Source organism: Vigna unguiculata, chromosome 6 (assembly GCF_037176805.1).
Source record: "Vigna unguiculata cultivar grain cowpea cultivar isolate G323 ecotype 2 chromosome 6, ASM3717680v1, whole genome shotgun sequence".
NCBI lineage: Eukaryota > Viridiplantae > Streptophyta > Magnoliopsida > Fabales > Fabaceae > Vigna > Vigna unguiculata.
The window spans coordinates 5150787-5178010 of NC_140797.1; the positions used below are offsets into that span (position 1 = coordinate 5150787).

The window sequence follows — 27224 nt, forward strand, 5'->3', positions numbered from 1 at the left end:
TAAGATACTAACTCATGTCCCATGGTGGGCGCCAATTGTTCCTGCGGAAACAATAACAGAATATCAGGGAGAACAAATCATATCTTACCCCAATCACTAACTTCTTGGACTGGCTACTCCTTGGTTTAAATGCATTTTCTTTTAATGTTGGCAAATTGGACCCTTAGGAGGTTACGTACGGAAAGGAGTCCAATGATTAAGTCAACAAAGGCTCTTGAAAGTCAAATCACATATTAGTGAATTAATGAAAGCGTACCTTTAATTTGTTGGGGTCCACATGTATTTATAGAGCTCATTAAGTATGTTTTACCTTTTTAGGGGTTGGCTCCTCTTATTGCGTTAGGCCAATATTCAGGCTTTGAATGGGCCTGGGCCAGGCCTAAGTTCCAAGTTTATGATCTGATACCAGTAGCCCAACCGTTATTTCCTAAGTTTGGAGTTGGCATCTTTTACTCATGCGTTATTCTTGAAGTAGGCGGTGTTAGCCATTATGTATGTGTCATCATTTTGCATAGCTATCTAACTATTCCTTTTTGTGATAGGACTATTCATTGGTAGTTTGGACTGGGTAGTTAGCCATATCAGTTATGACTGCCTAGTTATAGTACATCAATCCCCCAACCTTTGGCAGGATATGTCATGTCAAAGGTTATAAGTTGGCGGTTTGGACTGGGTAGTTAACCATACTAGTACTGATCGCCTAGGTATAGTACAGATTAATTTGTAAATCTACAATAGTAATTAATTGAGCAATAATCTTTAGATAACCGATAATGGATCCATTTTGAAAAAGCGGTGGAATCAGTCTATTTTCTTGGGCTAAGAGTGCTTATGTGTACTTGCTTTCATATAAAAGCCTAAATTTTATGCTATTGTAATCACTCTTGAAATTTTAAGCAATAGATGCCTAGTGTTGAGATTACTCCACTCCTATTGCCTTTTAAAAGTCACTTGAGCTAGAGGATTGAATCATCTCCTCGATCCACCTTCCTCTATCTTTTCTAAAATATAATTCATTTCTCACCTTTCACTCCATAGTCGAGATCTACCTCCCTCCTTCATCTAGCTTCCGCCAATCATCACTCACCCATGAAGCTCTCTTCTTCACCTTCATGCAAGGGGTTCCACAGCTTGGACTATGATGTCTGTCGAGGATTGCGAGGTTCTTAATTTGCTAGACTCCCTCCCTCAACGGCTTCCTACTAAGCGTATTGTGGCCATATTGAATTATCCTCGTCCTCGCAAGGATATGTTGGGTATGCGTCAAATTTTCTTGTATTGCACTATATGTTAACTTACCATACTTGTATTTGCTTTTGTCAACACTGATGGCTTCTCACGAGGGTGTTGGTGCTGGTCAGAAAAGTTGCTTCCAATTGCTTCGCAAGAAGAGTAGGGATACACTCGTGGGAACTAGCTCTGGTGTAGGTGGGGGGGGGGGTTGGTTAGTGCTAGTGGGGCGACTCCTCGGCCTCCACCTCTTGTGGAGAAGAAGAGGAAGAAGACATCTCACAAAGGCGAAAGCTAATCTCGACATTCTTCTCCCAAACACAACCGAGTGTCGGAGGATAACGCCTATACACATTTAATGGGGACCGAAATGCAAATCTATGATGGCAAGAGCATCACCATTTCCCTATAAGAGGTTGACATCATCACTAAACTTGAGGTGGAGGTGTTATCGTTGATGGTTGAGAAGGAAAACCTTGTAGTTGAGATGGGTGACCTCTAGAAGCAGCTGACCGAAGCCCACAACGATAGGAAGTCTTGGAGGAATCATTGTTTGGAAGCTAAAGAAAAGGGAAAGAAGGTTGTTGAAGAGGTGACTGTGACCAAACGTGTAGTGGAGGAACTAAGGGCTGCCAATGCTGAATTAGACAGGAGGTGTTGTTGAGGAGCATGAGATGGGCTTCAAGAAGGCGTTGTAGTAGGCTAATCTTCTTTTTAAGGTGCAAATTGACGATGACAACGTGGATGGGATTTGATGGGAGGAATTAGATCTGATGTTGGTTGATGAGTATCTTGTTTTACGACTTTTGTGGGCATCTATGCTAGATGCATTTGTTGTATGTATTTTTTCGGGTTGTTTTCTAGCATGTATTAGCTTTGATGGTTGGTGACATGTATTGATTTTTAGTGTTGATGTTGTTGTAACTATTGGCATTAACTTTTTGGCTCTAACCTCTTGTTTAAGGTGAAAACTATGATTGTTATTTATTTCTCACATGTTCTATTAACTTTTAATATAATTTTTATCATTTGGTTGGTATTAGGTTGGAGTATACTCGACATTTTAGTCTGAGGTGTATCCATTAGTTGGAGATGTTCTCTCTCTAATGCTTTAGTTGATCTCATGGTACGATGAAGTCACTGATGCACCTTGACAAAATCTCTTCTTGAAGTTAATTACATACTTGTCATGGCTCTTTTTGTGTGTCACTGATTACACCACTTGATGTTAATAGTTGATTTTTGCAGCTCGTGAATCTATTTTGATTTTAGTGGTTACAATAAGGGTGTTGTGTTATTGATGATCAACTAAGCTTTGTGCATAAGCCGATGAATGTTATTATTATTTAAGGTAAGGTCTCATCAGAAGCCTTAAGCAGACTTTAGCTAACAATTTTTATCAACAAGGATTTGTTTTTGGCAGGGAAGGTCTCGTCAAAGACCTTATGTTGAACTTAGTTGATAAATTTTGCCAACAAGGACTTGTTTGTGTGAAGGAAGTCTTGTTAGAGGCCTTAAGTCGGCCTTAGTTGATGAGTTTGATCAACAAGGACTCATTTGTGCGAGGAAGGTTTCGTTAGAGGCCTTGAGTCAACCTTGGTTGATGAGTTTTATCAATAGGGACTTGTTTATGTGAGGAAGGTCTCGTAAGAGGCCTTGAGTCGACCTTGGTTGATGAGTTTTATCAACAAGGACTCATTTGTGTGAGGAAGATCTCATCAGAGTCCTTGAGTCGACCTTGGTTGATGAGTTTTATCAACATGGACTCGTTTGTGTGAGGAAGGTCTTGGCGAAGAATATAAATCTAGTTTGTACTGTCTCAAAGTGATTTTATTGATTTTGGGCCTCGTTAAAACCTTTCGGGCCAAAACCCTCCTTAGGAAAAAAGACCGGAGTAGGAAAGAGTACCCTTGATTACAAAGTTTAGTTATAGTAAAACTTCAGATGTGTTACATTCCAAGTCTTAGGGACTGGTTCTCCTGACAAATATTCTAACTTATACGATTCTTTTCCTACATTTGTGACTACTTGAAAAGGCCTCTACCAGTTGGTTGAGAATTTTCCCTATGTTCGCCTTGCGTTGCTATTCATCCGCCAAACCAGATTGCCTGTATGGAATTTTCTGGGTTTCACCTTGGAATTGTATCTTCATGACATTCTTTGCTTGGTTGTTGCATCTTGGATTCTTGTTTTCTCGCAGTGTTCCTGCACCATGTCTAAGTTAACTGCGAGGTAGTGATCATTCTTGTCTTGATTATAACTATGTTATCGTAAGGAGGGTTTTCCTATCTCTACTGGAATGACGACATTTGTTTCGTAGGTTAAGTTGTATGGAGTTTCCCTAGTAGCTGACTGAGGTGTGCTTCGATATGCCAATAATACTTCCAATAGTTCCTTTGGCCATGAACCTTTTGCTCCCTATAACCTTTTCTTTAGTTCATTCAAAATAACTTTGTTTGTATCTTCGATCTAGCCATTTCCTTGTGGATGTTTCTACTGAGCTTGTTATATGCTTAATCTGAAGACCTTGGTAAAAATCCATAAGTCCTATGTTTATGAATTGCTTTCCATTATCGGTGATGATGGTGTGAGGGATCCCAAAGCAACACATTATGCTTTTCCACACGAACTTTTGTATTTGTTGCGTTGTGATAGAACCTAAGGGCTCAACTTCAATCAACTTTGTAAAATAGTCTATTGCCACTTTCCTAGGGTGAATGGTCCAACTATATCCATTCCTCATTTTGCAAATGGCCATGGGGCTGACACGCTGTGTAACTCTTCGTGCTTTTGATGAGTTATGTTACCATGCTTTTGGCAAGGTATACATTTCTTTACATATGCTCATAGTTGGCCAATAGTATCCTGCTCTTAGGATCTTGGTTATCATTGTCCTTGCCCCGGAGTGATATCCGCACACTCCTTGGTGTAACTCAAGTGTTACATAATTTGACTGCTCCTTATTAACGCACTTGAGTAATGGGGTGGAGAATCCCCTCCAGAATAGTTCATCTCCGATCATGGTATACCTAGCAACTTTTTTCTCCCAATCTTTGCCAAGAACATCTGGTGATGAATATCACCCTAAGGCCTCATGGCTTGGGCCATTGACTAGGCCCATTTTTTTTATTTGTTTGTTTTTAAATAGATTAATAAATGTATAGGATTAGTATTTCTGTGGTATAGTTAGTAATTTTCATGGGTTTGTATTCTAGGCCCAATTGTTGTTTCATTATTTTTTTTTGTAATCGTTTTGGCACCATGGGTCTACTCCACCAGCACGTGAAATACAACATCAGTGTGCAATGTTGGGCCTAAAGTACATCAGCCCAATTTTCATCCATGTGAATTAGACATATGGCATCCACCTAACCATCAGTTTTGCATCCGCACGTACTGGGCTTCAGAATGCTAACAGTAGCCCAATAGTTTTCATGTTGAGCAACGAAACGGACCCCAATCACACTTTCATTTTCGTAGCCGTGCAGCCCTAGCTGATTTCACATTTACGAAAGCCAAACCTTCGCTAGGGTTTTGTTTTCGGCCTGTCTCACGTGAAGGAGCATCTCCATTGAGGGCTAAGGTTCCCTTCCGAACAACATCACCAACGCAGCCTCATCTATCACGTGTGCAACACCTTTGCGTGTTTAGGGTTCTGTTTTACATCACAGACCATCTCTCCTTCACGCGTATGACACCTTAGGTTAGGTTTTTAATTCTTTTCTTTTGTTAATCTTCTCGGCTGACTTTCTTCATCTATAAAAGGCAAGCCACTTCGTGTAATGATTCAACTTTGAAAATATATGAGAGTGATTAGCTTTGTTGCTTTATCCTTTCACCTTCAGAGTTCAATCGAACTAGAGCTAGGGTTTTTCCTTAACCTTGCTTCACCATAGACATAGAGCTCCATTGACGGAGCTCGAGTGGAAACCTCGTTGACTTCTATCTTCTTTCACCATTTCCGCTGCGAGAACGAGGGTTTGACAACGTTCTACCGAAACGGTTGTCATCATGTGGTAATCAGAGTTCCGGTTTTGAGCTTGGAGCGAGGAGGTCTTCAAAGATGAGTATCTTTGTTCATTTTCTTCTTCATTGTTTGTTTTCGTCTTGTTCCTGATAGATTGTGTTTTGGCGTCTCTGGTGTTCAATCTGTGTTGAAATGTTTCACTAAAATTGATTCAAATTTGTTGTTTCGAATAGTCTTGAATCAATACCGATGATATCATGTCTTAAGCTGCCTAATCTACCGTTCATTGCAAGTCAATTAGGTTTTTCAATTTTTTTTACCTAGCTTTAAATTTTCTAATCTCGTGTTTTGTCTTAGGAATTGTTTAGTTGCTTTATATGTCACTAAATTCAATAGCAGTTATGCCTTCAATGTGTTTTGTTCACTGTTTTGTATTTGTTTTAGTCTATGTTCTGCTTTCAATGATTAATTTCTTATTTTTTGTTGAGTTCTTTAATTGCTAGTAGATCAATAGCAATTTCTGCAGTGTCAATATTGTTCTGCTATATCGTGCTTGTTGTTGTTTTGCTTACACATTTGATGTCTCTGCTTTTGAGTTTCTGTGTTGTTCTATACTTTGGATCTGTTGGCCAAGGATTGTTGTGACCAAAGCAATTCATGTGCATTCCATCACAGTATAATCTGATATATATCAGAATTTACATGTGGACACTCATGCTTTGGTTTGTTGATTTATGATTAGCCTAGATATCTTTTCCTAACGTTTCATTCATGATCTTTGCTTTAGTTGTTGGTTTGTCTTATGAATCAAGATTTTCAGTGTGCATCTTTGCTTATACTCATGATTGGCTGAGTCATGCTCTTTATTGCAGTTTTAGCATATTCTGCTTCTGTTACTCGTTGTGATGTAGCTTTGTGGCTATCTGAATCTAATTTCAAAACTGCAATTTATGTCTATTTGCTTGAGCTGCCAACATTTGATTGCAAATTCTCTTTGAGTCTTGGTTCTGTTGATGCTCTTTTACACTGTCATATTATCTCATCATTGATGATTGGTTGCGTATCCATTTCAGTCCTGCCATATACCACTACATCTGTTTCATTACAAAATTTGTTGCATCTGTTTGTGGTATTACAATGATTGCCTTGGTTTAGTGCAGCTGTCATATGTGTGATTCACCACATCCGTTTTGCTTGTGTGAAACAATTTTGATTACTGCACTGCCATGCCAAGATCTGTTCTTTGTTTTCTTGTGCGTTTCTTTCAAATTGTTTTTCTGAGTTGGATCTTTGAATCTGTCATATGCCATTGACCATTTGAATGAAATTGGAAAACTGCTTTGAAGTGAATTGTGCTTTAAAAGATTAGTTGCATATGTGATATATGTAAGTTGGAAAGAAAATCTGTAAAGAAAAACAAAGAAAGAAAATATGATGAGAAAATCTAGAATGAAAGATATTGTTTGAGTTATTTGAGTGAAAAGAAAGTGAGACAAAACAGTTCACAACTTTAGTCTTGACTATCCATTTCAAATACAATTTGCATATGTTCTTGATTCAACTTGTTTTGTGTCTTCTTGATTTTAGTTTTGTTAATCTTGTTCTAGACACATTCCTTAGGTTCTCCTTTGTGTGCTATCCTTTGTTAATTTTCCTTTTTCTTGCTTGTCCTTCTTGCTTATTCAATTGAGTTTGTCCATTTAATTCTATCACTTGACGTTGTCCAATTCTTCCATTGAAGGTTTTCTTGATTTTTCTGCTTTTTTATTCTTATGTGAAGACCGTGAGTGATCTTGGTTCATTTGGCTTGAAACTCACTGATTTGGCAACTTTGTAGGTGGATTACCTTTCTATTGAAGGTAGAGCTGAAGGAGGAACTGTGAGGACAAACAAATTGAGTGGCCACTCGAGAGGAATTGTAGGAGTGAGCTGGGACTTAAAGAAGGAGTGCAAACAGTTGAGGGATACATTTTTGGGGGCTGGCCGAGAGGGAGAATAGCAAAGAAACTACAACTCGAGTCAACTTTTATTTATTTTTATTTCTGTTTTGATATCATGGAACTTTGTGGTTAATTTTCTTCTTTTAGTTTCTGTTCATTTGCTTTGGAATGGGAAAATGCATTACTGCAATTCCATTCCTTAGTTGTTTGTAATAGCTTTTTAATCGTGTAGTGAGGTCATTAAGGGGTTCCAAGTGGCACTTGATTCTTCACTTAGGAAAATTTTTCGTCTAGTTTATGTTTTCTTGTTTTTTTCTTTTCTTATTCTTTATGTTTTCCATGTCCAGGTTATGTGTGTGTTATGCATGTTTGATGTTTTTATTTTACGTCTCTGTGATATCTAGGTGCAAATCTTTAAACACTTAGTTGACCTTCCTTTGGTCATAGGATTTCACACACAATGAAAGTTGTTTTTCGCAACTAAGATTTGTCTTGCTGGGAAATTTTATTGAGAATTTTTGTGAAAGAAATTTAGAGATTTCTGGCTAGGAAAGGTTTGGTTTCTAAGTCTGTCCATGAGATTCACCTCTCTTTCCTGGGAACATCTCTAGAAATCTTTTCCTTTATATTCTCTTTAAAATTTCTAAAGTTTTTTTTGTGAAAAAATTGTTTGATAAGTGTGTTTGGCAAGATGAGTTTTCATTCGTACAGTGAATTGCATTTAGGTAGTCATTGTGAGGATAAAATGCATCATACACATGAGAGTACATTCCCTTTCTTTGATGAGGACATAAGTGCATTATCATACATATCTTGGGAGAGGGAAATAGATGATTTGGTGCATTCATTCCATCTTAGACATAATAAATACTATTTTCTTACTTTGTGCATTTCTAGTTTTGTAGGACATGCAAAAGAGTGGTGGGATTATAGGCAGTCTAGAGTGGAAAAAGGAAGAAAATCTCCCATTCAAAATTGGAGTGAGTTGAGAGCATGCATGAGAAGAATATTCATACCACCTTCCTTTGATTTTGATCGTGAGATAGAGAAAAAGAAAATTGAGATTGAGATAGCAAGGTGGAAGGAGGAAAAACTCACAATACTTTTAAGAGAGATGAGGGAGTTAGAAGAAAAAGAAAGATTAAGAATTCAGAGAAGAGAGCAAAAAGAAAGAGAGAAATTTGAACAATAATTGAGAGAAGAAGAGGAACAACAAAGAAAAGAGAAGGAGGAAAAAGAGAAAAGAATTCGAAGAAAAAGAGAGTAAGAAAAGAGAAAGAGTTTAAAAGAAAAGAAGAGATTGAGAGAAAATAATTAATGCGAAAGGAAGTTGAGATACAACATTCTATCCCTCGTATAGACTTCAAGGGAGTAACTCTATTTTTTAACTCTTCCTTATTTGTTATTAATGCTTTTGTCTTAACTCTCCCTAAAATTGCTTATCCACCTTCACCAATCATTTCATACTCCTTAGAGGATTTTTCAAAACAAACCTTTCACTTAGAATTAACATTTTGGACTTAATTAAGTCAAAGTGAAAATCAATATTTTTGTGAAATGGACTTCATTGAAAATGTTTTTAAACATAAAAGCCCATCTTCATGTATCTTCAGAAAATATACTCTGCATGGCATCCAAAATTTTAATGAAATCTTATTTGATGACTATTGTAGATATATTTTTGATCCAGGAGGAATCCAGTTGTTGATGTTGTGGGCCTTAATTAACCTTCTAGATATGAGGACAGATCCTTTTGAAAAGGGAGGGGATGATGAATATCACCCTAAGACGTCATGGCTTGGGTCATTGGCTAGGCCCATTATTTATTTATTTATTTGTTTTTAAATAGATTAATAAATGTATAGGATTAGTATTTCTGTGGTATAGTTAGTAATTTTCATGGGTTTGTATTCTAGGCCCAATTGTTGTTTCATTATTTTTTTCTTGTAATCTTTTTGGCACCATGGGTCTGCTCCACCAACACGTGAAATACAACATCAGTGTGCAATGTTGGGCCTAAAGTACATCAGCCCAATTTTCATCCACGTGAATTAGACATATGGCATCCACCTAACCATCAATTTTGCATCCGCGCGTACTGGGCTTCAGAATGCTAATAGTAGCCCAATAGCTTTCATGTTAAGCAACGAAACAGACCCCAATCACACTTTCATTTTCGTAGCCGTGCAGCCCTAGCTGATTTCACATTTACAAAAGCCAAACCTTCGCTAGGGTTTTGTTTTCGGCCTGTCTCACGTGAAGGAGCATCTCCATTGAGGGCTAAGGTTCCCTTCCGAACAACATCACCAACGCAGCCTCATCTATCACGTGTGCAACACCTTTGCGTGTTCAGGGTTCTATTTTACATCACATACCATCTCTCCTTCACGCGTATGACACCTTAGGTTAGGTTTTTAATTCTTTTCTTTCGTTAATCTTCTCGGCTGCCTTTCTTCATCTATAAAAGGCAAGCCACTTCGTGTAATGATTCAACTTTGAAAATATATGAGAGTGATTAGCTTTGTTGCTTTATCCTTTCACCTTCAGAGTTCAATCGAACCAGAGCTAGGGTTTTTCCCTAACCTTGCTTCACTATAGACATAGAGCTCCATTGACGGAGCTCGAGTGGAAGCCTCGTTGACTTCTATCTTCTTTCACCATTTCCGCTGCGAGAACGAGGGTTTGACAATGTTCTACCGAAATGGTTGTCATCATCTGGTTTGATCCCTGTCTTTAAATATTGTATGATAAGTATTCTCTAATCAGCAGTAACTTCTATTGCGCAGCATTCAGCAGTGTCAGCTGACAGAGCAACCAATTTCGTTTGTAAGACTGATTTATACTTGCCCTTGGTCTTTGTACTGGCAAGCTTTGACAATACGTCGGCTTGTACATTATCTACTCTAGTACATTTTCGACCTTATACTCTTCGAATCCTTCCAACGTGTTTTTAACTATATGAAAGTATTGTAATAGAAGGGTATCTTTAACTTGAAACTCTCTAGTAAGATGTCCCATTGTTGGTCTGGGATTATTTCATTGGGACCCTCTAACATAATGTCTGCACCACCTCCTTTTACATGGGAAGATCCATCAATGTGCAACGTCCACTAGTTGTTCTGATTGGCACTTTCTGGTTGTAGTTCTTCTGCGAAATCCGCTAAGGATTAAGCCTTAATTGGTCTTCTAGGCTTATAAGAGATTTGGTACTCTGACAACTCCACGACCCAAGCTACCATTCTGCCTGCTAACTCTGGTTTTCGAAGGACCTTATGTATTGGATGATCCAATCTAACCATTATGCTATGGTTTTGGAAGTACGACCTCAGGCGACATGTTGCTATGAGGAGAGACAACACCATCTTTTCCACCGTTTGATACCTTCTTTCAGCATCTTGAAGGATCTGACTTACAAAGTAAATTGGTTGTTGTTCCCGATCCTTCTCTTGAACCAAGGCAGCACTGACTGCGTCCTCTGTTGCTGCCAAGTAGATGATTATAGGAAGTGTTGTATTGGGCTTTTGGAGAATTGGAGGTAAGGCTAGGAACTTTTTTATATTGTCAAAGCTATCTTCACAAATTTTATCCCATTTAAAATGGGTGACCTTCTTCATAAGTTTTAGAATGGGTTTAGTCTTTTCTGCAAGCTTTGGCATAAACCTACTCAAGGTAGTGATGCGCCCTATTAACCTTTATACCTCTTTAAGGGTTTGGGGGCTTTGCATTCCGACGATCACCTGGCATTTTTGTGGGTTTGCCTCAATCTCCCTGTTTGTTAGCATAAATCCTAAGAACTTTCCCCCATCTACGCCAAATACACATTTTTTTGGGTTGATTCTCATATAATACTTATTCAAGGTGTAGAACACCTCAACCAAGTCTTCAATGTGTTGTTGCATAGAGCCAGACTTTACTACTAGATCATCTACATACACTTCCACATTGCGTCCTATCGTGCCTTTAAACATGCGGTCCATGATCCTTTGGTATGTGGCTCCAACATTCTTGATCCCAAAAGGCATAACCTCATAGTAGTAATTTGCTTCATCTATGATGAAAGTTATCTTTAAATTTTCTTTGTGGTCCATTGGGATCTGATTGTATCATGAGAAGGCATATAGGAAAGTGAGTATACCATGACCAGCTGCTCCATCCACCAGTCGATCCATACTGGGGAGCGGGTATGCATCTTTCAAACAAGCCTTGTTCAGATTTATGTAGTATGTGCACATTCACCACTTGTTATTAGGCTTCCTTACGAGGACTACGTTTGTTAACCAAGTAGTATAGTGCACCTCTTTGATAAATCCCGCTTGTAGCATCTTTTCATATTCAATTCATGCTGCTGCTCTTTTTTCTTCTCCTAGTTTTCTTTTTCTTTGAGCCACTGTTTTGGCTTCTTTAAATATGGAGAGCTTATGGCATGCTATGTCCGGGTGTTGTTGATTAACACTATTGACAACATCTCTTTCTCTGTGTCTAATAGGCTAGCCCCTATATGGAGACACCTCTCATCCCCAATTGGTAATGCTTTAGTTCCTCACAACATCTTCGCTCTCTCTTCGTCTTAGATCCTAGGATCGAGGTTTTGTGCGGATGTGTTGCTTTGTGAGGCTACTCTTTCAACATTATTGGATGAATGTGTTTTTCGTGGATTGGGTAGTCGTAGGCTGGCTAGATAGCATTCATAAGCTGTCTTCTGGTCGACGTGGAGTGTTATTATATCTCCATTAGAGAATCGAAACTTCATTGCTAGGTGGGGTGTAGAAACAATAACTCTCAATGCATTCAACGATGGTCTCCCCAGGAGTATATTGTAAGAGGTACTCGCATCCAATACAAGATATCTGATTGGTATGGTTCAGGAGAGGTTCCCCTCTTTGAAGGTGGTATAAAGATCTATATACCCTCGTGTCTCAACCCTTTCTCCTTAAAAACCGACAATTTCATCTACGAATAGTGACATCTACTGCTCTGGAATTTGCAATTTCTTGAAGGTTGCCCAATAAAGAATATATACTGAGCTTCCTTGGTCAACTAATACTTTTTTTACCGCGAAGTTTTCAATCTCTACGGTGATTACCATGGGCTCATCTTGCTTAGGATCTGGCGCTTTAAAATTTTCACTTGTGAAGGTGATGAGGGACATGTTTCTTCTCATGGGGGTGGCTATAGAGTTTACTGACTAGACAACTCTTCAATGCTTTTTGCGGTTCGTTGCAATTGATCCCCCCAGCGAATCCTCCAAATATACTATTAATGGTTCCTCTAAGGGGAGGTTTGGACTTTTTTTGGTTTCTTCTCTCCCTGCTTTGATCTTGATCATTGTGATTACAACGAGTTTGAGGCTCTTTACGGCTACGGTTCTCTTTGTGTCTTGCTTCATATCCCCCCTCCTCCTTGACGATTTTCATTTCCTCGAGCGACAAAAGCGCTGAAGATGTCCGAATTATGTGAGTTCCTCTGTCTTGTCTTTTAATGCAGTGCATTCCTTAGTGGAATGTCCGTAGTTGTCGTGGTACCGACATTGTTGTGTGGTATCTGCATTCGGAGGTGTATTCTCCCTCCTGGGCATATTAATGAGGGTAGTGTGCAGGGCTTCTTCCAATACCCGTTATTTAAGAGCGTTTAATGGGGTGTATCTATTAAACTTTTGTGCTTGAGGAGCGAAGGGAGCCGGAGGCCTAGGTAGCGCCTTGCTTGCTCTTGCTTTTTCATATTTTTTAGTTGAGTTGTTGTCTTCTGCTTTGATACTACTCTTGGAATCTTTTCACTTTTCCATTCACATGTATTTCGCTGCCCTTTGCCTTAATTCAGCCATGCTAGTTGCTGGTCTCTTACACAAGCTATCAACAAAAGGTGTGCTTCATAGTGTGTTAATCATTTGGTGTAGAGCTACCTCTGGATTTAAGTTATCAATGTTGAGGGCTAGCTTTCCGAAGCGCTCTATGAACGTTCTCAAAGATTCTCCTTCCTTTTAGCGTATGTTGATAAGCGTCAGGGAGGTGAGGTCATGTGGCTTTGGCGTGGCAAAACGAGTGAACCAGATGAGGGTTGCACCTTTGAGGGATAAAGGAAATACTTTGCAAAAAATGGCCTCGTCAGAGGTATAGAGACCGATCTAGGTTAAATATACATGTACATTCTCGTCTGGGTCGGTTGTTCCATCGTACCTATCCATGGTCAAAGACTTCCAACCTCGAGGCAAGGGTATTTCCATTATGCCATCAATGAAAGGGTGTGATGAGTGTGTATTTTTGCCCTCATTCAATTTTTAATTCTGGGTATTTAATTGAATTTGTATGTTTAAAGAGTGATTTAATTCACAGTTCTGATAATTAGGCTATTTGAGCTTGTGTGATAAAAATGTCTTAAAAAGTGATTTTTAGCTGCATAAATTATTTTTGGATATTTTAACGTTTGTTGATGCAGCTGAAGTTAAGATTAAGCTCATTCAAAGTGAGAAAATAAATCAATTGAAGTTACATAACACCTTTAAATCAGGCTGAAATCAGCAAGTTTTGGAAAAATCACTTCTGCACCCCAATTTTTACATATACACTCCCCTCTTTCTAAATGGGTCTCACCAAAAACCTATTATGCACCCCCTAATATGTCTATTTACACCCTTCCTGCCACTTAAACTCAACTCACTCAGATCATGCCATGTGGCAATCCCTAACTTTCAAATCTGTCCAACCACATATTGGCATGTGTCATGATCCAACAACTCAAAATTCGGCCAATCAAATGGTGCCACGTCATCATCTTCCATCTCTCCCACAAACCAAAAACCCTAGCCTCACATTCCACCACCGTCAGCCATGGATCTCACCGACAGCCGCCATTGTTCTCCACCACAGCAGCGTTCAGCCACTACACCTTCATCCTTCATCACTTAGACGTTCCACCATTCAACCTCACCACGCAGGAACGTCACCGTTGCCATAGCCACCACTACTGCGAGCTTCCATCGCGCCTGCATCCTCCACACCATCCTCCACGCCATCGTTCTCCACCACTGCAACACCATTTATGCATCTTAACCAACATCGCATCTGCACTGCATTCATCAAATCTTTGCACCACACAGATCCATGCGAAACAGCAGAAACCACTGTAACAGCGTGCCATCATCACCACTGTAGCCGTAAACGCAGCAACGAACCACCATCTCTGCAGCGATCCACCGCACCAAACCAGCGTCATCACCCTCCAAGCAGCGAAAACGCGAGCAAGAGCCACCTCCATTGCAACAATACGCACCAGATCCGCAACCATAGCCACCACTGCGAAGACGAAACAACACCAGGTCGAAAACGAAATGGCAGCCACCGTTCGCCGTTAGCCTAGTTATCGTAAGCACCATGGCAACCGTCATTGCACCTCTCCGTAGCCAAAATGTGAGAGTGAAACCCTAATTCTGAAGAGAGAAAATGCACTACCACATGTCAGCATCTGATAGGGCAATCAATAGGTCAAAGCTGGTCAAATCTGGTCAACTGGTCAATGGAACAGTCAACTCTGGTCAAATTCTGGTAAAAACTACAAAAATGGTCAAACAAGAGGGGTAGAATTGGAAATTGGACAGAAATTAAGTTGCTAATTAATTAAATAAAGATAAAATATTTTAGCAACCGAACAGATAAAGTCTAAGTCCGATTGAAGCCTATATAAAGAGGCCAAGGGAGAATCAGAAAGGGGAGAAAAAAGCTCGGGACTCCGAAGTTAGGAACCCTTAGAGGGGCCTAATTTCATTTCCTTTCTCTCTCTATTCTTCTTCTATTTTTTTTATTTTATATTTCATGGAGTGCTGAACTTCTTGGGTTGATTCCATTGTAATTTCTTAATTAGATTCTGAGGTTATATCAATTAATTTGTTTGTTCTTTTGATTCTTGTTGAGATTTATTTTCATCTATGTCTTTTGGTTCTTAATTTAGTAAAAGTAATGATTTTTACATTGTAGCAAGTTAGCACGGTGTTAAATCTACATAACATAACAATCGTATGAGTCTAAGGATTTTTAAATTTTAATTGAGAAGTTACTTTGATTAATTTTAGAAACTTTCATATGATCGAATGAGTTTTTGCTAATAATTGAGAAGTTACTTTGATTAAAGGTGAAAACTTAGATTAGAATTAATCAAGAAGTTACTTTGGTTAATTAGCTTTTTACTAGATATAAGAGGTAAAAGAATGGACATGATTAGGATTAGTAATATTTAATTGAGAAGTTACTTTGGTTAAATTAACTAAGATTAATCTGCAAAGTTCTTGCTTTTGATTGAGAAGTTACTTTGGTTGAAAGTAAGGACACCAACAAATTAATTGAGAAGTTACATTGATTAATTTGAAGTCTTAAACAAGAAATCAATAACAATAATCTTTAGGAAACCAATGATGAATCCTATTTTGAAAAAGCAATGGAATCAACCTATTTTTCTTTACTATTGTTTCTATCTTATTTTATCTTTTTATCTTTATCTTTCATATTTTTATTATTTTATTTGACTAACTCTTTTGTATAGATATTATAAGAACTAACTTGTTAAAAATCAATTTCGTGTTCGTTGGGAGACGACTTAGGGTTAACTTAACCCAAACTAATTTTTTGGCTACTTTCTTAACAATACTAAAGTTGTTATAGATAAGTAGTATTAATTTGATCGCTTGACCACAACGTTATTAGGATAAGTGTGTTTATTGTTAATGTGTTTATTGTTTATTGTTCCTTCCCTTTGAGGATGAGTGTTCTGTGCATTTAAAATATCCAAAAATATCCAAAAATATTCAAAAATTCAAAAAAGTTAAAATATTCAAAAATAATTTATGCAGTTAAAAATCACTTTTTAAGACATTTTTATCAAAAAAGTTCAAATAGCCTAATTATTAGAATTGTTAATTAAATCACTCTTTAAGCACACAAATTCAATTAAATATTCAGCATTAAACGCTGAATGAGGGCAAAAATACGCACTCATCACTGGGTGGGGAAGTAACATGGGTTTTACTTGGGCGTTGTTGATAGCCCTTACCTTCTTCTTCATTACTTTCGAGGCTCAACTTGATTCTAACATTCTCTACTCGTAATTCAGCTAACTTTCGTTGTATGGCTAACATGATTGCCATATGACTACTCTTCGCAATTTCCTAATTGTTCTCTGTTGCTTGTACTTCCAGACCATTACTTGCCATATTCCTTGTAGACACCATGTGTACCGATTCGCCTCGGCCCCACGCTGGGCACCAAATGTTCCAACCAGATAAATATATACCCAGGAGAACACCAAGTATGTTGGAACCAAGGGGCTTTGATATCACACGTATCCACTAATCTTCACTTTCTTCAACTATATGCTTTACTTCCAAAGTATGTCCTTTCAACGAGGGTTGTCTCGATATGGGAGCTTGCAAAGCCACTATGACGCCCAAGTCAATTTTTAGACAATACAGATAAAACAGTAATAGTAATGAATGAATATTTTACCTCGTGAACATTGTCTTTTATACTACTTGTATGGGCCTAACTTCATGGGCCTAGGGTTTGTGATGACCATTGGCTTTGGTATTTCCTTAATCAAATTTTATTACTTTAAACCTCTTTCTTATCTTTTAATTTGCCAGTGAGGATTTGTACTGTCAATTAACTTTCCCAGTACTTTAGCAGAGAGATTCTTATTTCCTCTAGGGTAGTCATTTCCTTATCATTCGTCTGCTTTACGTAAGGCTGAGGTTTCCTCTCTCAGCTCCTTAGCATGGTTTAGTGATGTTAGGTCGAGGCTTCCTCTCCCAGTCCCTTAGCATGGCTGAGTGATGTCAGGTCGAGGTTTCCTCTCCCTGCTCCTTAGCGTGGCTAAGTGATGTTAGGCCGATGTTTCCTCTCCCTACTCCTTAGCGTGGTTGAGTGATGTCAGGCCGAGGTTTCCTCTCCCAACTCCTTAACATGGCTTAATGATGTCAGGTCGAGGTTTCCTCTTCCAGCCCTTTAGTGTGGCTGAGTGATGTAAGGTCGAGGTTTCCTTTCCCAGCTCCTTAACGTGGCTTAGTGATGTTAGGTCATGATTTCCTCTCTTAACCTCTTGTTTACTTAGTAATGCATATCTCTTTAGCATATTAAGGTTTCTCTTAGGTTGTTGCCTCTGTCGTGTTTCTTGAGTTGGAGTATATTTAGCCCTTTGGTCTAAGGCATATGCAGTGGTTGGAGATGTCCTCCATACCCGGTATGTACATATATAAATATTTTTAATAATATACATAATGAAGCAAATAGATTTTAGTTAGGCTTAATTATCATTTTGGTCTCCTAATTTGTTGGATTGGTTCATTTTGGTCCCCTTATTATTTTTTAGTTCAATTTGGTCCTCTAATTCTTCAAAAAGGTTCAATTTGGTCCCTGCCGTTAAGTTGACGTTAACACCATCTCCGTACATGCCACATGTCATTTTATGGAATTTTGTAATTTTTTTTATTTTTATTAAAAAAAATTAAACTGCCACATGTCACTTTATGGTTGTGACACATGTCAATTTGAGATTTTTTATTAAAAAAAAATATATTGCCACGTGGCAAGTCATGATTGTGCCACGTGTCAAGTCATGATTGTGCCACGTGTCAAGCTAACATTGGTTGTTTTTAATTTAGTCCCTCTATTTGAATTTTTTATTCAATTTAGTCTCCCAAATTTTTAAAATGATTCAATTTTGTCCTCTCCAATTTGAGACCAAATTAATAATTAAGCTTAATTACAATTTATACATTCATGTTAAAATAATTTTTTATCATTTATACATCAAATCACTCCCTAAATAGTCATGTTATTTTATTTCTTACATTTTTCACTTGTAATTTTTTACACTTAAAATTTTGTACACATGTAAAAAATAATAATTTGAATAGTTAGATGGAGTAATTTGATATATAAATATCATAAAAATTATTTTAACATGTATATATAAGTTGTAATTAAGCTTAATTATTAATTTGGTCTCAAATTAGAGAGGACAAAATTGAATCACTTTATAAAATTGAGGGACTAAATTGAATCAAAATTGCAAGTAGAGGACTAAATTGAAAACAACCAATGTTAGTTTGACACGTGGTACAATCGTGACTTGTCACGTGGCACTTTTTTTTAAAATTAAAATAATTAAAATAAATTTTTTTTATCAAGTTGACACGTGGCACAACCATGACGTGACATATGGCAGTTTAATTTTTTTTTAAATAAAAAAAAATTAAAAATTTTAAAAATTTAAAATTCCACAAAATGACACGTGGTATGTATGGAAACGATATTAACGTCAACTTAACTGCAGGTACTAAATTGAACATTTTTAAAGAATTAAAAGACCAAATTAAACAAAAAATGACTAAAATATGTCAGGTTTTACAGAGGGGGTTTCATTGGGGAGAACAACACCTGCAATGGATTTATGAGTCTTTATTCTTATATAGTGTTCTAGTTTCTCATTTCTAGTCAATATGGGACTTAGACTCACACTTGAATTTCTAATAAAATAAACCAAACTAACAAATTAGGGGACCAAAATGATAATCAAACCTTTTAGTTATTTTGAATATCCATTACTTACTGGAAGTGCGTAATATTTCAGTTTAACATGACTAACAGATGTACCAGACACATTGATGATGGTTGTGTATCCGTGTTTAGGATAAGTCCCACACGAACACGTTTTAATACGTTGAAAATTCGGAATTGTATTTTAGTTGTCTTATCAACGTAGATTTCATTCAATTCTTCGTATATTATTTTTTATATTATTATCTCTGATATTAAAAACACAATGCCAATACTAACAAACCAATCCAATGACCTAACAAACCACATAAATATATATTTAAATAAATTTATTAATCACGTTTCTTTTAATTTAATTTATTAACAAATTTTATTTTATCTTTATAAATAGTTTTTACATTTATTAAATATTATTCAATATTTCTTTAAATTAAATTTTCAAATGATTACAATAAATAAAAATAATTTAAAATAAGATACAAGTTCAATTTTTAAAATATTAATAACAAATTTTCTACCACTAATAAAATATTACAGTAGTTTAAAAAATATAAACTATAAAATTAAATATTTATATGTAAAACAAGAATTATAAAAATACAATAGCTTAACTAGATGGAACACTAGAATAGTTAAAAAAATCGTTACTAATATAATTTAAAAATAAATAAAATTTTAAAATCAAAATGTATAATTATTTTGTCTTAATTTTATGTTTCCTTATTTTGTTTATATTAAAGGTCTACGAAAGAAAATTATTTGAAGGGATATTCAATTATTCTATTCTTATTATTTTGGAGGTATTAGATGGATTGTATTTTATAACTTCTTTGATCGACTTTCTAAGGTATTCTTCTTTCTAAATTATTCTTCCTTCTTTTATAGAATTGTTTTTATTATTTTTTATTATTGTTTGCTTGGTGTTGATTTTATTTATTTCTAAAGCAAATGTAATATTTTATATATGGCTAGGTGAGTTGAAAAAATGTCAACACCAATATCAAATTCTTTTAGTTCTAACTCAAAAATTCTAAGTAATTTTATTTCAAAATATGTTCATTATGCGCCTTTATAGACATATGTCACTTTATTAGAAAAAAATAGCACAAGGAGGGAGAACAAGAGATGGTCTTACAACTTTTGTCAAAAAAACTTTTAAAAGTTCTTATTCTAGAGTAAAAGCTTATTTATTGAAAATTCATGGTTTTGGAATTACTGTGTGTCAAAGGTCATTCAAGAATATTTGATTGAATTGAAATCGGTTGTTGAATTGGCATAAAATAGTGTAAAACCTAAGCATGTTTCCTTGCCCACTAAAGATAGACATGAAAATAATTTATTAAAAGGAAGGAATAATGGTCCCTTAGAAAGGGCATTCAATATGGGGATAGAGATAATCTCAATGCTATCATAGCTATAATGTTTTATTCTTCTCAATTGCCTTTTAACCTGGCAGGAAACCTATATTACGTCAATTCATATTTGTTTGCTGCAAATCACAATTGTACTATATCTAGGCAAACTTAGATAACCATATGGTCTAAACCGCTTATATATAGTCCTATGATAAAAACAGTAGACGGATAGTCAACCACGATTGCATAATGGCCTAGGCTGCCTACTATAAAAGGTACAATAAAATAAGGATCTGTTAAACTCTAAACTTAGGCTTCCCACAGAGGCTTAGGACTTGGGCCCATCCCAAGCCCATCGAGAACCTGAATATTGGCCCAACCCACAAACAAGGGGGCAGGCGTAATTAATGACTCTATAAATACATGTGGACCCGGTACGCTTTCATTAATTCACTAATATGAGATTTGACTTTTGAGAGCCTTTGCTGACTTGATTGTCGAAGCTCTTTTCGCAGGTAACCTCTTAAGGATTTGGACCGCCAACGTTAGGAGATGACATGTACAAGTCAAGGAGAAGCCAGTTCGAGAGGTCGAGGATTGGGGTAAGATGTTATTTGTGTTCCCTGACATTCCTTATTTCTTTTCGCAGGAACAATTGGCGCCCACTATGGGGACGAGTTGATATCTTACCAAGCAATCTGAACACTATCGAGAATGCTTTCCACCCGCAGCAGAGCTAGAATCGTGAAGGACCCGAAGGTAGGCCCAAACATGCCTGTGGGCAGCATCCTGAACTTGGCCGTTATCCTCGAGGGGCAGGCCAAAATGCAACAAGAACTGGCTGATCTGAAGAAGCGTAGCATTGATGAAATGGAAGCGCTAAGACATGAGAACTCCAGATTGAGAAGGAAAATTGAAGCTGATTTTACTCAGAAGGGGAAGGGTAAAGAGGTCCTAGATGACCCTAAGACCCTAGTGCACCAACCCAGCGAAGAAGAAAGTGAGTAAAACCCTACCCTACACACTTTCAACACGACTCAACAAACCCCCACCATATCCGCCCACCACACAACCACCTAACATCCAACCATTATCCCCACACAACCTGCAACTATTCATCCTGCTGCTACCTTTCCCACCACGCATATACCTCCTCACCACTACACACCACATTCCTCACCATCATCCGACACCCCATACCACCACATCCCTTGCCACCACACCAACCCATACGATATCATCCCTTCATTGACGTCATCACCACCACCCCCCTTCATAGCCAGTGGGAACCCTTCACACTGGACCGCTATGTCGGAGACACAGACCTTGACGAGCACCTCAAAGTGTACGTCACACATATGGTCGGGTACACATCTGAAGATGTTGTGTTCTGCAAAGCCTTCCCTACCACCCTCAGAGGCCTAGTCCTGAAATGGTTCACCTCTCTGCCCCCATACTCCATTGATTGTTTCAACATCCGTTCCCACCTTTTCACAACCTACTTCACCGGCAATCGCCCTCATCAGGCTACTCACTTATCTCTCTTCAACGTCAGACAAGAAAAGGATGAGACGCTCAGGGCCTTTATAGATCGTTTCAGTAAGGCCGCCCTCCGGATGCCAAACCTCACCCAAGAGATGGTCTTGCAATGCATGGTCCTTACATTGAAACCTGATCCGTTTGCTGAAAACGTCTATCTTATACCACCACCCTCTATGCACGAACTTAAGCTGCGTGTGTAACATCCCTAAGGAATATTACTTAAAATAAATAAATAAAAGAAATCAATTAAATCAAAGGTCATCTGGATAATAATTCCAACGCGGGAAAATTTAATTTTATTAAAAAGCGCGCGCCAAAACTCATAACATAACATTAAAGTGTTACAAGTTTCCAAGATTCATGTTCATAATAAAACATAGTAAATACACGAGAGAAAAACCCTAGCTCTAATCCCCAAAGCTAGCCCTCACTCCGTCAGCTGGACATCATCAGCTCCACCTGTTCCAACATCTGCTCCCGTGTAACGAATCACACGATCATCGCCATACACAAACAGAAAGGGTGAGCTGAGAAAAATACAATAACAGATATACAATATGCAAAATAAAGCATACACCCATCTTATTCATTCTACATAGTTATTGGTCAAGACCTTAACCCTAAGGCTTTATAGCCTTCAAATCACACAACTGTTAGCCTTGGACTCGGGAATATGACGCTCACACGAACTTGCCCGCTCGTGGTCCTGCCTCTACGAACCTCCCCGCTCGTAGTCCTGCTCTACGGACCTTTATGCCCGTAGTCCAACACATATGATCCACCAGCCCCGTACCTCCCCGCACGTGGCATCTCTCAACCGTGAGCACAGAACATACGAACCTACCTCGCTCGTATCCCCACGTGAGAGTAACTAGATATGAACCTCCCCGCTCATATCATCACATGTCAATCACCATCCATGAACCTACCCGCTCATGGCATAGCATCTCCCGATCCAAGCATAATGTCATTGTCAGTTAAAAGCAACACACACAACTTATAACCTACCGCGCAAGCGCCTGGCGCATCACCCAGTACCGCCTGGCGAAACAGGTTCAGACCGCCTGGTGGTTTACGTCCCACCACCAGGCGCTAGGTTCTCGAACAGGAGCTTGCTGCCTCGCGTCCGCCTGGCGGATCTCACCTCACCGCCAGGCATAAGCCTCTACAGACCCCCTTTCTGGGTCTTCGACCGCCTGGCGCACCCAGTTCAGCCGCCAGGCGCTGTGACAGTACTATACCAGTCATTGATTTTCACCTCTCTTTCAAATTATCCCACACTTCCCTAATCTCTCCCAAGGTAGCAAAATAATCCTGGTTAACCCCACTCTCATTCTGGATTCCTAGCCATCCTCTTGATTGATTGCAGTACCTATCATCTCCCATTCCAAACTCCCTATCGTACCTAAGATTCACCAATTTCTTCCAACATTACAACATAATTTCTCCTATTTCCTCATAGAGGCACACAGTACATTTTCTCATACCACATTCCTTACTCAAATGGCTTTATCACAGTACCACACCCTAAGACATAGGATTTTTCCCATTTCCTTTATCAATAGCCAATGACTCATCCCAACTCAAAATGAAACCACTCGTACAATATCCCATAGCGTTTTACGTACTTATTTCACAACAGCAACAATATACAAGGTCTATCTATTAGTCTTCAATCCTTTTTTCTACACAACCTTAATTGTTACCTCAATTCGTTAAGACACACCATCTCATGTCCCAATTATATACTATCAACCAAGCTATACATTTTAACCCTGAAACTTTGCATTAGGATCATTACTTACTCTATCTTAAATTTCACTTTCCTATTCCAACACCCCTCACCAGTGTTTATCGCGCCCATTCAGAACACAACACCCCAACTACCACTATAGTCGCCGCCGCCTGGCGGCAGATAGAGTGCCGCGAGGCGGTGCATCAGTACCTGGCGCAAACAAGTTTTCCTACACCAGTACGTGATTCCCCCTAGTTTGATTTGATACCCAATTTAATTACACCAACCTCACTAATTCATATCAATTTTACCATACCAGAATTCAAATCAATCCAAGCACCACTTGAAATATTATACACACATGGTATCACGCACAACATCACATTCAGAATTCAAAACAATCCAAGCACCAATCAAAAATCAAGAAAACCCGTACCCTGTAACTCACCGCCTGGCGGACATTCAACCTTGCCAGGCGGTTCAACCCAAAATCAAGAGCAACATTGCCCTCTGATGCGTCGCCTGGCGGTAGGGGTTGAGCCGCCAGGCGGTTTCTGGAGAAAAACCCAGAAACTCCCAAAATAGTGCATAATTGACGTACCCAATTTTAGCAATCACGCAATATGATCATACAATCCATCAAAATAGTACTTACGAATGAAAACACACAGAAACAACTCCCCTTACCTGGATTCCTTGCTAAATTCGAATCAGTATGCTTATCCCTTCACAAAAACCTTCCTAGCCTTTGCTTCCACTCCAACCTTCGTGATTTCAGCCTCACCACTTCTCTCAATCAGCCCCAAAACTCTGGAAAACCCTTGCTTATGATGAGTACGAATTCACAGTGCTCTTTTTCTCCTCTTATGACCTTCTCTCTCTCACTTACTACCCCAATTATGTGCACTTAACACCCAAAACGAAAATGCTATTTAAGTTTCCCGTTTAATGGTTAATCATGGTCTCCATTCAGTGTTTCCAGCCCCTTAAACTGCCCCTCTTGGCAGATAGGGTTTTCATGTCTCTTCAATCCCATGCAAAAATAAAATTAGGCCAAAAAGAAGAGAGTTTAATTTGGTTCTTAGCAAGACTTGAACCCACTACCTTCTAATTTCAACGCCAGTGTATAACCAAATCAACCAATCATGTTTCGTGATAACTCCTACAATTTTTTAGGAATTTATCAACCCACCACTCATCCAATATTTCATTAAACAAAAATGCATAAATTAAATAACATGCGAGTGGCACACATAGGACTCAAACCCAAGTTCTCACACACAATAAAGTACTCTCAACCACTTGAGCTAGTAATTTTCCACGTCATAGATCCACACATTAATTACTTTAAATGTTTCTATTACTCGCCATAATTAAATAATTATTTAAATAACTATTTAATTTTCTCGGGTCTTATGGATTACATCCGCATGGAGGAGATGAAGACCTTACGCACCAAATTCTGCATCGACTACACACCCTTTATCGCTAAAACAGACAAACCACCCTCACGCTCTAAATCTAGGCTCAGAGAGCCTAGACCATCCCATGTACCACACCTAACCGAACTCAATCAATTAAATAAGAAATACATCAAGGCAGCCAAATATTCAGCCTAGGCCGAGTAAATCTAACTCATACCGGACCTGGTTGACTTAACCATATAAATGATAAACCTCACGAACATGCCAGAGACAACCCAAGTACACGACCTGGGCTGCCATGGTCTCGAATTTAAATGAACAAAGGCTAAAATAACAACAAAATGGCCAACACGGATAGTACATGGCCAAGGACGACATCTGATAAGCCAAGAATTAAACGGATCAGACCGCCCTCGAAGACTTAGTAAGATGGAGGTCCCCGCGTTCGATAGACCTTGAGGGGCCTAGGTTTGGGCCCAGGCCCACTCATAACCCAAGCTAGGGCCCAAACCAAGGCCCATCCCGTTAGGTAAACGAACATCGTTAATACTCTATAAATACACATGGACCCCACGAATTAAAGGTACGCATTCATTAATCACTGATTTGACTCTCTGAGAGCTTTGACTTACTTAAGCTTCAGAGACTCTTCTGCAGGTAACCCCTCCTGGGTTCAAGCTGACATGTATCAACCGGGGAGAGACCAACTGAAGAGATAGCGAATTACATGGTAAGGTGACACTTGTGCCTAACTCATCTTATTTGTTCTCTGCAGGAACAATTGGCGCCCACCGTGGGGCACGAGACGAACACCTTTAGTACCCATTTTTCTCTGAAGATGGTTTCCACCCGTAACAGAGCTGGAGTGAACAAGCAAGCAGATGCTGGTCCCTCTGGACCTCCTGGCATCACCCCTGATCTGGCTGCCATCCTAGACGGCCAAGCAAAGATGCAACAAGAACTCGCGGATTTGAAGAAACGCAACGCTGATGAAATGGAGGCATTGAGGCAAGAGAACTCTCGCCTGAGGCGAAAGATCGAACCTGATCCCAATCTGAAGGGAAAAGCCAAAGAAACTTCTGAAGCTGCGAAGTCTCCGGCCTTCCAGCCCACAAAGGAAGAAAGTGAATACAATTCCACCCCTCACACCTTCACCACCACCCAACAGACACCCGTTACCTCTACCCATCCCCATCACTTTCCATCTGGTCAACCGGGGCTTACCGCACCCCTAACCCCCGCCGCTACCCTCCCTACCACCCAGATCCCCTATAACATACCCACCACCCTACACACCACACATATTCCACCCTATAACCCACAATACCTTCCGATAACCCACATTCCCCCTCACAACATCACCTCCACCTTTCCCGCTATGATCAACCACCCCGTTCCACCTCACCTGCTCCCTCCTCACCAGTCCAGACGTCGTCACCCATTCACGGACTTTATCGCCAACACCCCTCTTCCAGCCCAGTGGGAACCTTTCACCCTGGATCGCTATACTGGCGACACCGACCCTAACGAGCACCTTAAAGTCTACATCACCCATGTCGCCTTGTACACATCCCAAGACGCAGTCTTTTGCAAAGCTTTCCCCACCACCCTCAAAGGCCTTGCCCTAGAATGGTTCACAACTCTTCCGCCCTACTCAATCGACAGTTTCGACGTCCTCTCCCACATGTTTTCCACCCACTTTGTCGGCAGCCGTCCCCATCAAACCACCACCATATCCCTCCTGGGCATCAGACAAGAACCAAACGAACCACTCAGAGCATTCATCGATCGCTTCAGTAAAGCAGCTTTTCGTACACCACACCTCAATCAGGAGATGATCCTCCAGTGCATGACCCTTACCCTACAACCTGGCCCCTTCGCCAACAAAGTCTATCTCCACCCACCTGCCTCCATGCACGAACTCAAGTTGCGTGCAGCCGACTATGTCCGCATGGAGGAAATGCAAACACTTCACACTAAATTTTGCAACGACTACGCAGCCACCACCGCCAACCCCACCCCACAACCTAACCCACGCCCTGATACCCGCCCACGCGAACCCCGTCAACCTCGCTTCACCAGATACGCCTCCCTTACCGTAGCCCGTTCCCACATCCTTGACGAAGCCCTCCAACCCGATCTAATCCCTCCACCACGCAAGACAACCACACCCCCCAACACCGACATGACCAAATATTGCCGTTACCACCGCAACCATGGCCACACTATAGAAGAATGCAAAGCACTCCAGGATAAAATAGAAGAACTGGTCCGTGCTGGCCACTTTCGCTGCTTCATCCGTAGAGACGACCATTCCTCCTCCTCTCGATCCCGTCACCCCTCCTCGACCCGACTACAGACGTCCACCACATGACTCCCATCACAACAGACACCCCGCCCAACCCAACAATCAAGAACCAGAGCCCGCCCGCACCGACATCACCCCTGCCGACCCCCCCTTACGAGGCACCATTAACACCATCTCTGATGG

The 27224-nt window shown here is 39.4% G+C and overlaps 1 long non-coding RNA gene across 1 annotated transcript; it reads left to right on the forward strand.

Moving 5' to 3' along the window:
• Nucleotides 1-4357: 4357 nt before the first annotated feature.
• On the forward strand, nt 4358-8418 carry LOC114186609 (uncharacterized). The gene is made up of 2 exons (XR_003605120.2): nt 4358-4933; nt 5076-8418. It is a non-coding gene; the product is annotated as an uncharacterized LOC114186609 (long non-coding RNA).
• Nucleotides 8419-27224: the final 18806 nt, after the last annotated feature.